This window comes from Plenodomus lingam (genome assembly GCF_022343315.1).
Source record: "Plenodomus lingam strain CAN1 chromosome Unknown contig_35, whole genome shotgun sequence".
Lineage (NCBI taxonomy): Eukaryota > Fungi > Ascomycota > Dothideomycetes > Pleosporales > Leptosphaeriaceae > Plenodomus > Plenodomus lingam.
Window position 1 is genome coordinate 33,655 of NW_027093949.1, and position 14,316 is coordinate 47,970.

Here is a 14,316-nt window from a genome sequence, read left to right on the forward strand (position 1 = left end):
CATCCACAGACCCTAAATTTTGCCTACTGCTAAAACTTTAACAGTAGGACTTCAGGTGCCAACCACAAAACTAGGCGCAACAGCAGGGTTGCTTTAGCATATAGGCCTAGGCCTGCCTAGTTAAGTAGAAGAGCAATCTCTAAGCCCCTAATTACCCACTAATTAGAGCGAATCCAAACCAGGTAGAAATCTAGGAAACAAGGCTAGCTATTATAAAACCAAAACTTTTAAATTTAGTCTAACTGCCGCTAAAACAGGCGCAGAGCGCTAACAATAGGGAGTTATATAGAGTATAGACGCGGACACAAGCAAAAATTGCCCCCTTAGTACCTAATAACGCTAGTTTAACTGCCTAATCCAAGAACTGCGCGCAGCAGATTTAACCTTAGTTAGTTAGTTAGGTATTTAGTATTTAAGAATCTATTTACCCTCCTTATATATTATAGGAACGGGTTTTGGTTTAATTTTCGCGTCGCGGGGTTAGTGTAGTAGAAAACAGCTTAGAGGTACACTTTTTTGTATATAAAACCGTGTAGACATACGCAGCCCTATATAAACCATAAACCTGTATTTGCTAGATAAGAGTAACTTAGAATTTTATTAGTAGTAGGTAAATATATAGATAAGGATATCTACTCTAATATCTATACTCTACTATAACTACTATATCTATATTAACTATAGATCTATTAGCTCTATCTATATCTACTTAATAGATAAGGCAAGAAATAGAGATAGTATAAAAGAAGAATATAAAGGTATTATTTAATACTAGTAGGTTATAAAAGAAAGTATAGTAGGACTAGCTAGTAGAGAAAAGGTTTTATAAAATATAAGGATATACTTAACAGTAAAGAATAATAGATAATAGTATGATATAATAAGTATTATAAAAAGGATATAATAGCTACTAGTATAGAATAGTCTAAAGTTATAGAAAGGACTAAAGTAATAGAATAAATAAAAGGTATAGAACGCGCTAAAGTTATAGAACACTAACCCTAAAAAATAAAAAGTTATAGAACGCCCTAAAGTTATAGAACGCCCTAAAGTTATAGAACACCCTAAGCTTATAGAAGGCCCTAAAGTTATAGAACGCCCTAAAGTTATAGAACGCTACCCCTAAAAATAAAAAGTTGTAGAACGCCCTAAAGTTATAGAACACTACCTCTAAAAAAGAAAAAGTTATAGAACGCTCTAAAGTTATAGAACACTACCTCTAAAAAAGAAAAAGTTATAGAACGCCCTAAAGTTATAGAACACTACACCTAAAAAATAAAAAGTTGTAGAACGCCCTAAAGTTATAGAACGCCCTAAAGTTATAGAACGCCCTAAAGTTATAGAACACTACCTCTAAAAAAGAAAAAGTTATAGAACACTCTAATATTATAGAACACTACCTCTAAAAAAGAAAAAGTTATAGAACACTCTAATATTATAGAATACTAACCCTAAAAAATAAAAAGTTATAGAACACTCTAATATTATAGAACACTACCTCTAAAAAAGAAAAAGTTATAGAACACTCTAATATTATAGAATACTAACCCTAAAAAATAAAAAGTTATAGAACGCCCTAAAGTTATAGAACGCCCTAAAGTTATAGAACGCCCTAAAGTTATAGAACGCCCTAAAGTTATAGAACACTACCCCTAAAAAATAAAAAGTTGTAGAACGCCCTAAAGTTATAGAACGCCCTAAAGTTATAGAACGCCCTAAAGTTATAGAACACTACCACTAAAAAAGAAAAAGTTATAGAACACTCTAATATTATAGAATACTAACCCTAAAAAATAAAAAGTTATAGAACGCCCTAAAGTTATAGAACGCCCTAAAGTTATAGAACGTCCTAAAGTTATAGAACACTACCCCTAAAAAATAAAAAGTTGTAGAACGCCCTAAAGTTATAGAACGCCCTAAAGTTATAGAACGCCCTAAAGTTATAGAACACTACCCCTAAAAAATAAAAAGTTGTAGAACGCCCTAAAGTTATAGAACGCCCTAAAGTTATAGAACGCCCTAAAGTTATAGAACACTACCCCTAAAAAATAAAAAGTTGTAGAACGCCCTAAAGTTATAGAACGCCCTAAAGTTATAGAACACTACCCCTAAAAAATAAAAAGTTGTAGAACGCTCTAAAGTTATAGAACACTACCTCTAAAAAAGAAAAAGTTATAGAACGCCCTAAAGTTATAGAATACTACCCCTAAAAAATAAAAAGTTGTAGAACGCCCTAAAGTTATAGAACGCCCTAAAGTTATAGAACGCCCTAAAGTTATAGAACACTACCTCTAAAAAAGAAAAAGTTATAGAACGCCCTAAAGTTATAGAAACTACCCCTAAAAAATAAAAAGTTGTAGAACGCCCTAAAGTTATAGAACGCCCTAAAGTTATAGAACGCCCTAAAGTTATAGAACACTACCCCTAAAAAATAAAAAGTTGTAGAACGCCCTAAAGTTATAGAACGCCCTAAAGTTATAGAACGCCCTAAAGTTATAGAACACTACCCCTAAAAATAAAAAGTTGTAGAACGCCCTAAAGTTATAGAACGCCCTTAAAGTTATAGAACGCCCTAAAGTTATAGAACACTACCCCTAAAAAATAAAAAGTTGTAGAACGCCCTAAAGTTATAGAACTCCCTAAAGTTATAGAACACTACCTCTAAAAAAGAAAAAGTTATAGAACGCCCTAAAGTTATAGAATACTACACCTAAAAAATAAAAAGTTGTAGAACGCCCTAAAGTTATAGAACGCCCTAAAGTTATAGAACACTACCTCTAAAAAAGAAAAAGTTATACAACGCCCTAAAGTTATAGAATACTACACCTAAAAAATAAAAAGTTATAGAACGCCCTAAAGTTATAGAACGCCCTAAGCTTATAGAATAGCCTACAGGATTTTTTTAAATATTAATAGAATACCCTAAAGGTTTAAATAATCTATAGTTATAGAATAGCCTAGAGGAATTTTCAAGTATAGAAGGCTATAAAGTTATAGAACAGTACCCCTAAAAAATAAAAAGTTATAGAACGCTCTTAAGTTATAGATCACCGCCTAAAAATCTATATAGATTATCTTAAATCCTTTCTTAATCTTCCTATGCTATATATTAACTGCCTAAGGTACGTACACACATAACCTGTTCTTTTGTATATTTTGCGAGGATTGCTCCTAGCTCTAGCCCTCTCTATCTTGCAATTACTATATAACTTATTCACTATGGCCCTCTTCCTTCTATTAACAGTAGCCGTTTAGGCAGCAGTTTTGCAAATAAGGAGGGCATAATATCCCAATTTTAACCAAGCTAGCAACAGGCTTACGCTTAGTAGCTCGTAATAACAAGGCTACTTAACTACTTACACGACCCAGCTAGACAACTAAGTTATCTATAAAGGATTTAATCCTGCGCACTATACAATTACAATACACTAGCTAACAACCCTAACTTTAATAGGGCTGCCAACGCTAATCTAGTAAGGTTCTAGGCCAAAGGCCTATTTGTATCTAACTAGTGCAGGCAGAAATCACCCTATTCTAGCATAGATTCTAACTTAGAGGCGTTTAGCTATAATCTAGTAGATAGTAGCTTTGCGGCAATGCCTAGTTAGACAGCCGCAAAAACTAATTATCTAAAACCGCGGTTCCTCTCGTACTAAGCAGTATTACTATTAGGGCAAGGTTATTAGTAGGGTAAAACTAACCTGTCTCACAACAGTCTAAACCTAGCTTACGTTCCCTATTAGTAGGTAAACAATCTAACGCTTACCAAATTCTACTTTAGTATAATAGGAAGAGCTAATATTAAAGGATCAAAAAGTAACGTCGCTATAAACGCTTAGCTGCTATAAGCCAGTTATCCCTGTAGTAACTTTTCTAGCACCTCTAGCCTTAAATTTCAAGGGACTAAAGGATTAATAGGCCACACTTTTATAGTTTGTATTCACACTAAAAATCAAAATTAAGGGGACTTTTGCCCTTTTACTCTACTAGAGATTTCTATTCTCTATAAGTCCCCCTTAGGACACCTGCGTTATAGTTTAATAGATGTGCCGCCCTAGCTAAACTCCCTACCTAACAATATCTTTAACCTAGATTAGCCTATAAAGGACCTTAAACGCTAGAAGTTAGGTAGTAAGGCCTAGCTCCGCTTTATTAAATAAGTAAAAAAACGATAAGGGTAGTAGTATTTCACTAGCGCTAAAGCTCCTACCTATTCTACACCCCCTATATCTTTTTATAATATTAAACTAGAGTTAAGCTTAACAGGGTCTTCTTTCCCCGCTAATTTAGCTAAGCCTATTCCCTTAGCTATAGTTTTGCTAGATAGTAGATAGGGATAGTAGGAATCTTGTTAATCTATTTATGCGCGTCACTAATTAGATAACAAGGTATTTAGCTACCTTAAGAGAGTTATAGTTACTCCCGCCGTTTACCCACGCTTAGTTAAATCTCTTCACTTTAACATTTAGAGCACTAGGCAGAAATCACATTATGTTAATACTACTTTCTAGCTATCGTAATGCTATATTTTAATTAGACAGTTAGATTCCCCTTATCTATACTAGTTCTAAGTTAGTTGTTAAACGTACGCTAGACGGCTAAAACCTGCCAAGGGTGTCTGCACCCTAGCGCTAAGAGGCGCCTACCTTGCAGTTAGTGCCCTTCTACGCCAGAGGCTTCTCCCCAAGGCCCAACGTACCTAACCCTTAGAGCTAATCCTTTTCCTAAAGTTACAGATCTATTTTACTAACTTCCCTTATCTACATTATTCTATTAACTAGAGGCTTTTTACCTTAGAGACCTGCTATAGTTATAAGTACAACCTAGCGTAAAAACTATTTCTTTAAGCAGATTTTTAAGGCTTGTTAGGAGCGCACCAAACGCTGCAAAAGTGTAGCGCTCTTCTAGCTATTAAACCCTAGCTCTAGACAAACTAATTTTAGGGTAACAGACTATTAAGAAGAAAAGAGAACTCTTCTTAGGGCTCCCGCTAAGGTCTCTGCTCTTAGTTGCGTTGCCGCAGAGAATCTACATCTAGGTACTAGAATATTAACTAGCTTCCCTTTTAAGGGCGCGGCGCAAGCACTAATATTAAAACAGAATTACCCTATCTCTTAGGATTAACTAACCCGTATCTAACTACTATTTACATAGAACCTTTCCCTACTTTAGTCCTTAAAGTTCTTATTTAAGTATTTGCTACTACTACTAAGATCTGCACTAGAGGCCGTTCTACCTAGGGTTACCCCTAAGGCTTTGTCACAAGCCTCTACACCTGCCTACTTACTAGGGCTTAAATCTTGCCCTAGCGGCGGGGTATAGGTAACACGCTTAAGCGCCATCTATTTTTAGAGCTAGTTTATTTAGCAGGTAAGTTATTACACACTCCTTAGCGGATTCTAACTTCTATAGCCACTATCCTACTATCTAGATAAACTAACACCTTTTATAGTATCTAATAAGCGTGCATTCTAGCACCTTAACCCCGCGTTTAGTTTATCCCGCATTACTAGTTCTACTTACTAAAAATAGCCTACTAGTAACAGTACATTTAAGTGTCTACGTTTAATTAAGTAATAAGGACTTCTTATATATTTAAAGTTTAAGAATAGGTAAAGGTTATTTTAACCCCTAGGCCTCTAATTATTCGCTTTACCTTATAAAACTAAATACGTTACTGCTATCCTAAGGGAAACTTTAGCAGGAACTAGCTACTAGATAGTTTAATTAGTCTTTCACCCCTATACCTAAATTTAACAATCAATTTGCACGTTAGAACCGCTGCAAGCCTCTACTAGAGTTTCCTCTAGCTTCACCCTATTTAAGCATAGTTTACTATCTTTTAGGTCCTAACAGCCATACTCTTACTTAAATCCTTCTAAAGATATTAGGATTAGTTAATAGTGCACCCTAAAAGGGTTCCCACCTCTATTCACTTTTATTACGCGTCTAGGCTTAACACCTAAACACTCGCATAGATATTAGACTCCTTAGTCCATGTTTTAAGACAGGCCGCTTACAGCCATTACGCTAGCATCCTAGCAGATACGCAGACCTTAGTCTAGGCTAGTTGCATATCATCTCCCCTATAAGGCCTCCCCAAAGGGAGGTACGTAATAGAGACCTTTATCTAACCACCTAAACTAATACTAGCCTGCCTATAGAAGAGTGCACTAGACAAAAGCCTAGATAAGCAACTATAGGCAAGTCTAGCTGCAAGCGCTTCCCTTTTAACAATTTCACGTGCTATTTAACTCTCTTTCTAAAGTGCTTTTTATCTTTTAATTACTCTACTTATACGCTATTAGTCTCTAGCTAGTATTTAGCTTTAGAAGAAATTTACCTCCTATTTAGAGCTATATTCCTAAACAACTTAACTCGTTAAAGGGGCTTTACACGGCGAAGGCTAGCAACTATATATAGGATTCTTACCCTCTATAATGTCCTATTCTAAGGAACTTAGACTACTGCTAACACTAAAGCGCCCTCTACAAATTACAACTTAGACCCTAAAAGAGCCAGATTTTAAATTTAAGCTGTTGCCGCTTCACTCGCCATTACTAGGGCAATCCCTATTAGTTTCTTTTCCTCCGCTTATTAATATGCTTAAGTTTAGCGGGTATCCCTACCTAATCTAAGGTTAAGAGCTTAAAAAGTGTCTTAATAGATACTAACAACTATAACAAGAGGCGTAAAATATACTGCGCTCTAGGCTAATATACTAGCTACTAATTATTTTAAGGCGAGTCCTAAGTAGAACAAACACCTAATACTAAGCAGAGCTTAAGGGTACAAATAACGCTTAAACAGGCATGCCCTATAGAATACTAAGGGGCGCAATATGCGTTTAAAGATTCAATAATTCACTAAATTCTATAATTTACACTACTTATCGCATTTCGCTGCATTCTTTATTAATGCTAGAACCAAGAGATCTGTTGTTAAAAGTTGTAATTTATTACAGTATTACTAACGCTAACTACAATTACAAGTGGTTTTAGGGGATCTAATTAGTAGGCAAGCCTACCAAGGAAACAAATAGTACGCAAAAAACATAGGCAGAATCAAAGTAGACTACCGCCACTAATTAAGGCAGCAGTGCTTTAAAAATAGGTAATAATCCTTCTGCAGGTTTACCTACAGAAACCTTGTTACAACTTTTACTTCCTCTAAATAACTAAGTTTAACGAACTTTCTAGCTTAGGGTAGTTGTTACTAACCTCCCTAAGCTAGTCTAAAGGCCTTACTAAGCCATTTAATTGGTAGTAGCGACAGGCAGTGTGTATAAAGGGTAGGGACGTAATTAACGCATGCTAATAACACGCGCTTACTAGGTATTCCTTATTAAAGAGCAATAATTGCAATGCTCTATCCCTAGCACAACAGAGTTTAACAAGATTACCTAGACCTTTTAGTTAAGGTAAAGAACTTGTTAGCTCTGTTAGTGTAGCGCGCGTGCAGCCTAGAACATCTAAGGGCATTACAGACCTGTTATTGCCTTAAACTTCTATTAGCTTAAGCTAATAGTCCCTCTAAGAAGCTAGCGACTAGCTAAAGCTAGCCTAGCTATTTAGCAGGTTAAGGTCTTGTTTGTTATCGCAATTAAGCAGACAAATCACTCTACTAACTAAGAATAGCTATGCACCACCACCTAAAAAATCAAGAAAGAGCTCTTAATCTATTAATCCTTATTTTATCTAGACCTAGTAAGTTTCCCTGTGTTAAGTCAAATTAAGCCATAGGCTCTACGCCTAGTAGTGCCCTTCTGTTAATTTCTTTAAGTTTCAGCCTTACAACTATACTCCCCCTAGAACCCAAAAACTTTAATTTCTCGTAAGGTGCTAAGCGAGTTAGAAAAAGAACATCACCTAATCCCTAGTTAGCATAGTTTACAGTTAAGACTACAACAGTATCTAATTATCTTTAATCCCCTAACTTTTGTTTACTAATTAATAAAAACATCCTTAGCAAATGCTTTTGCAGTAGTTAGTCTTCAATAAATCCAAGAATTTCACCTCTAACAATTAAATACTAATGCCCCTAACTATCCCTATTAATCATTACAGCAGTCCTAGAAACTAACAAAATAGGACTACACGTCCTATTCTATTATTCTATACTAACGTATTTAAGCAAAGGCCTGCTTTAAACACTCTAATTTTTTCAAAGTAAAAGTCCTAGTCCCTAACACGCCTAGTAAAGGGCATAAGGTTCTCTAGAAGGAAGGCCTAGCTAGATAAGTACACGCGGTAAGGCAGACCTACCAGCCAGACCTAAGTTTTAACTACAAGCTTTTTAACTGCAACAACTTTAATATACGCTATTAGAGCTAGAATTACCACAGCTACTAGCACTAGACTTGCCCTCCAATTGTTCCTTATTAAGAGGTTTAAATTATACTTATTCTAATTACAAGACCCAAAAGAGCCCTATATTAGTATTTATTATCACTACCTCCCCGTGTTAAGATTAGGTAATTTGCGCGCCTGCTGCCTTCCTTAGATGTGGTAGCTGTTTCTTAGGCTCCCTCTCTAGAATTAAACCCTAATTCCCCGTTACCTGTTAAAACCATAGTAAGCTAATACCTTACTATTAAAAGTTAATAGGGTAGAAATTTAAATAAACCATCGCTAGCGCAAGGCTATGCGATCCGTAAAGTTATTATAAATCACTAAGAAGCCCTAAAGGGCGTTGGTTTTTTATCTAATAAATACACCCCTTCTAAAGTTAGGGTTTTTAGCATGTATTAGCTCTAGAATTACCACAGTTATCTAAGTAGTAAGGTACTATCAAATAAATAATAACTAATTTAATAAGCTATTCGCAGTTTCACAGTATAATTACTTATACTTAGACATGCATAGCTTAATCTTTAAGATAAGCATATAACTACTAGCAGAATTAACTAGGTAACAATCCTAATACCTAATACGCTAAAGCGCACAAGCACTACCCCTAAAAGAAGGCAGAAAGTACGTGATAAGAAATCGCAGAAGCAATTCTAGCTACTAGCATAACAGCACACAAGGCACTAGTTATAACTAGTAACTAATTTAATTGCCCCTACTAAGTTTCTTAAGGAATAGTCTATAACAAAGCCTAACAGGCGTTTCCGCGTGTTCAAACTCGCCACATACATGCCTTAAGTAGAGAAAACCTACGCTTTACCACGCTTACTAGAAGCGGATGCTAGGCAGGGCTATCCCCTAAGATCTGTTAAATAGTTTAGCAGTACTAGCCATCCACAGACCCTAAATTTTGCCTACTGCTAAAACTTTAACAGTAGGACTTTAGGTGCTAACTACAAAACTAGGCGCAATAGCAGGGTTACTTTAGCATATAGGCCTAGGCCTGCCTAGTTAAGTAGAAGAGCAATCTCTAAGCCCCTAATTACCCACTAATTAGAGCAAATCTAAACTAGGCAGAAATCTAGGAAACAAGGCTAGCTATTATAAAACTAAAACTTTTAAATTTAGTCTAACTGCCGCTAAAACAGGCGTAGAGCGCTAATAACAGGGAGTTATAGGGAGTATAGACGCGGACACAAGCAAAAATTGCCCCCTTAGTGCCTAATAACGCTAGTTTAACTACCTAATCCAAGAACTACGCGCAGCAGATTTAACCTTAGTTAGTTAGTTAGGCATTTAGTATTTAAGAATCCATTTGCCCTCCTTATATATTATAGGAATAGGTTTTGGTTTGATTTTTGCGTCGCGGGGTTAGTGTAGCAGAAAATAGCTTAGAGGTACACTTTTTTGTATATAAAACCGTGTAGACATGCACAGCCCTATATAAACCATAAACCTATATTCGCTAGATAAGAGTAACTTGGAATTTTATTAGTAGTAGGTAAATATATAGATAAGGATATCTACTCTAATATCTATACTCTACTATAACTACTATATCTATATTAACTATAGATCTATTAGCTCTATCTATATCTACTTAATAGATAAGGCAAGAAATAGAGATAGTATAAAAGAAGAATATAAAGGTATTATTTAATACTAGTAGGTTATAAAAGAAAGTATAGTAGGACTAGCTAGTAGAGAAAAGGTTTTATAAAATATAAGGATATACTTAACAGTAAAGAATAATAGATAATAGTATGATATAATAAGTATTATAAAAAGGATATAATAGCTACTAGTATAGAATAGTCTAAAGTTATAGAAAGGACTAAAGTAATAGAATAAATAAAAGGTATAGAACGCGCTAAAGTTATAGAACACTAACCCTAAAAAATAAAAAGTTATAGAACGCCCTAAAGTTATAGAACGCCCTAAAGTTATAGAACGCCCTAAAGTTATAGAACACTACCCCTAAAAAATAAAAAGTTGTAGAACGCCCTAAAGTTATAGAACTCCCTAAAGTTATAGAACAATACCTCTAAAAAAGAAAAAGTTATAGAACGCCCTAAAGTTATAGAACACTACACCTAAAAAATAAAAAGTTGTAGAACGCCCTAAAGTTATAGAACGCCCTAAAGTTATAGAACACCCTAAAGTTATAGAACACTACCTCTAAAAAAGAAAAAGTTATAGAACACTCTAATATTATAGAACACTACCTCTAAAAAAGAAAAAGTTATAGAACACTCTAATATTATAGAATACTAACCCTAAAAAATAAAAAGTTATAGAACACTCTAATATTATAGAACACTACCTCTAAAAAAGAAAAAGTTATAGAACACTCTAATATTATAGAATACTAACCCTAAAAAATAAAAAGTTATAGAACGCCCTAAAGTTATAGAACGCCCTAAAGTTATAGAACCCCAAAAAAGTTAGAACGCCCTAAAGTTATAGAACGCCCTAAAGTTATAGAACGCCCTAAAGTTATAGAACACTACCCCTAAAAAATAAAAAGTTGTAGAACGCCCTAAAGTTATAGAACGCCCTAAAGTTATAGAACGCCCTAAAGTTATAGAACACTACCCCTAAAAAATAAAAAGTTGTAGAACGCCCTAAAGTTATAGAACACTACCTCTATAAAAGAAAAAGTTATAGAACGCCCTAAAGTTATAGAATACTACCCCTAAAAAATAAAAAGTTGTAGAACGCCCTAAAGTTATAGAACGCCCTAAAGTTATAGAACGCCCTAAAGTTATAGAACACTACCCCTAAAAAATAAAAAGTTGTAGAACGCCCTAAGCTTATAGAAGGCCCTAAAGTTATAGAACGCCCTAAAGTTATAGAACACTACCCCTAAAAAATAAAAAGTTATAGAACGCCCTAATTATAGAACGCCCTAAGCTTATAGAATAGCCTACAGGATTTTTTTAAATATTAATAGAATACCCTAAAGGTTTAAATAATCTATAGTTATAGAATAGCCTAGAGGAATTTTCAAGTATAGAAGGCTATAAAGTTATAGAACAGTACCCCTAAAAAATAAAAAGTTATAGAACGCTCTTAAGTTATAGATCACCGCCTAAAAATCTATATAGATTATCTTAAATCCTTTCTTAATCTTCCTATACTATATATTAACTGCCTAAGGTACGTACACACACAACCTGTTCTTTTGTATATTTTGCGAGGATTGCTCCTAGCTCTAGCCCTCTCTATCTTGCAATTACTATATAACTTGTTCGCTATGGCCCTCTTCCTTCTATTAACAGCAGCTATTTAGGCAGCAGTTTTGCAAATAAGGAGGGCATAATATCCTAATTTTAACTAAGCTAGTAACGGGCTTACGCTTAGTAGCTCGTAACAACAAGGCTACTTAACTACTTACACGACCTAGCTAGACAACTAAGTTATCTATAAAGGATTCAATCCTACGCACTATACAATTGCAATACACTAGCTAACAACCCTAACTTTAATAGAGCTACTAACGCCAATCTAGTAAGGTTCTAGGCTAAAGGCCTATTTGTATCTAACTAGTGCAGGCAGAAATCACCCTGTTCTAGCATAGATTCTAACTTAGAGGCGTTTAGCCATAATCTAGCAGATGGTAGCTTCGCGGCAATACCTAGTTAGATAGCCGCAAAAACCAATTATCTAAAACTGCAGTTCCTCTTGTACTAAGCGGTATTACTATTAGGGCAAGGTTATTAGTAGGGTAAAACTAACCTATCTTACAACAGTCTAAACCTAGCTCACGTTCCCTATTAGTAGGTAAACAATTTAACGCTTACTAAATTCTGCTTTGGTATAATAGGAAGAGCTAATATTAAAGGATTAAAAAGCAACGTCGCTATAAACGCTTGGCTACCACAAGCTAGTTATCCCTGTGGTAACTTTTCTAGCACCTCTAGCCTTAAATTTTAAGGGACTAAAGGATTAATAGGCTACACTTTTATGGTTTGTATTCACACTAAAAATCAAAATTAAGGGGACTTTTGCCCTTTTACTCTACTAGAGATTTCTATTCTCTATAAGTCCCCCTTAGGACACCTGCGTTATGGTTTAATAGATGTGCCGCCCTAGCTAAACTCCCCACCTAATAATATCTTTAACCTAGATTAGCCTACAAAGGACCTTAAACGCTAGAAGTTAGGTAGTAAGGCCTAGCTCCGCTTTATTAAATAAGTAAAAAAACAATAAGGGTAGTAGTATTTCACTAGCGCCAAAGCTCCTACCTATTCTACACCCCCTATATCTTTTCACAATATTAAACTAGAGTTAAGCTTAATAGGGTCTTCTTTCCCCGCTAATTTAGCTAAGCCTATTCCCTTAGCTGTGGTTTCGCTAGATAGTAGATAGAGATAGTAGGAATCTCGTTAATCTATTTATGCGCGTCACTAATTAGATAACAAGGTATTTAGCTACCTTAAGAGAGTTATAGTTACTCCTACTATTTACCCGCGCTTAGTTAAATCTCTTTGCTTTAACATTTAGAGTACTAGGCAGAAATTATATTATATTAACACTACTTTCTAGCTATTATAATACTATATTTTAATTAGACAGTTAGATTCCCCTTATCTATACTAGTTCTAAGTTAGTTATTAAACGTACGCTAGACGGCCAAAACCTGCTAAGGGTGTCTACACCCTAGCGCTAAGAGGCGCCTACCTTATAGTTAGTGCCCTTCTGCGCTAGAGGCTTCTCCCTAAGGCCTAACGTACCTAACCCTTAGAGCTAATCCTTTTCCTAAAGTTACAGATCTATTTTGCTAACTTCCCTTATCTACATTATTCTATTAACTAGAGGCTTTTTACCTTAGAGACCTACTACAGTTATAAGTACAACCTAGCGTAAAAACTATTTCTTTAAGTAGATTTTTAAGGCTTGTTAGGAGCGCACTAAACGCCGCAAAAGTGCAGCACTCTTCTAGCTATTAAACCCTAGCTCTAGACAAACTAATTTTAGGGTAACAGACTGTTAAGAAGAAAAGAGAACTCTTCTTAGGGCTCCTGCTAAGGTCTCTACTCTTAGTTGCGTTACCGCGGAGAATCTACATCTAGGTGCTAGAATATTAACTAGCTTCCCTTTTAAGGGCGCAGCGCAAGCACTAATATTAAAATAGAATTACCCTATCTCTTAGGATTAACTAACCTGTATCTAACTACTATTCACACAGAACCTTTCCCTACTTTAGTCCTTAAAGTTCTTATTTAAGTATTTACTACTACTACTAAGATCTGCACTAGAGGCCGTTCTACCTAGGGTTACCCCTAAGGCTTTGTCACGAGCCTCTACGCCTGCCTACTTGCTAGGGCTTAAATCTTGCCCTAGCAGCAGGGTATAGGTAACACGCTTAAGCGCTATCTATTTTTAGGGCTAGTTTATTTAGTAGGTAAGTTATTACACACTCCTTAGCAGATTCTAACTTCTATAGCTACTATCCTACTGTCTAGATAAACTAACACCTTTTGTAGTGTCTAATAAGCGTGCATTCTAGCACCTTAACCCTACGTTTGGTTTATCCCACATTGCTAGTTCTGCTTACTAAAAATAGCCTACTAGTAATAGTATATTTAAGTGTCCACGTTTAATTAAGTAACAAGGACTTCTTATATATTTAAAGTTTAAGAATAGGTAAAGGTTATTTTAACCCCTAGGCCTCTAATTATTTGCTTTACCTTATAAAACTAAATACGTTACTACTATCCTAAGGGAAACTTTAGCAGGAACTAGCTACTAGATAGTTTAATTAGTCTTTCGCCCCTATGCCTAAATTTAACAATCAATTTGCACGTTAGAACCGCTGCAAGCCTCTACTAGAGTTTCCTCTAGCTTTACCCTATTTAAGCATAGTTTACTATCTTTTAGGTCCTAATAGCTATACTCTTACTTAAATCCTTCTAAAGACATTAGGATTAGTTAATAGTGCACCCTAAAAGGGTTCCTACCTCTA

The 14,316-nt window shown here is 35.2% G+C and overlaps 2 non-coding genes across 2 annotated transcripts; both read right to left on the reverse strand.

Moving 5' to 3' along the window:
* Nucleotides 1-64: 64 nt before the first annotated feature.
* On the reverse strand, nucleotides 65-6,949 carry IAQ61_008556. Its single transcript, XR_010715491.1, has one exon. It is a non-coding gene; the product is annotated as a 28S ribosomal RNA (ribosomal RNA).
* A 165-nt stretch (nucleotides 6,950-7,114) lies between these two features.
* Nucleotides 7,115-8,911, reverse strand: IAQ61_008557. The gene has a single exon (XR_010715492.1). It is a non-coding gene; the product is annotated as an 18S ribosomal RNA (ribosomal RNA).
* Between the last annotated feature and the right edge of the window lie 5,405 nt (nucleotides 8,912-14,316).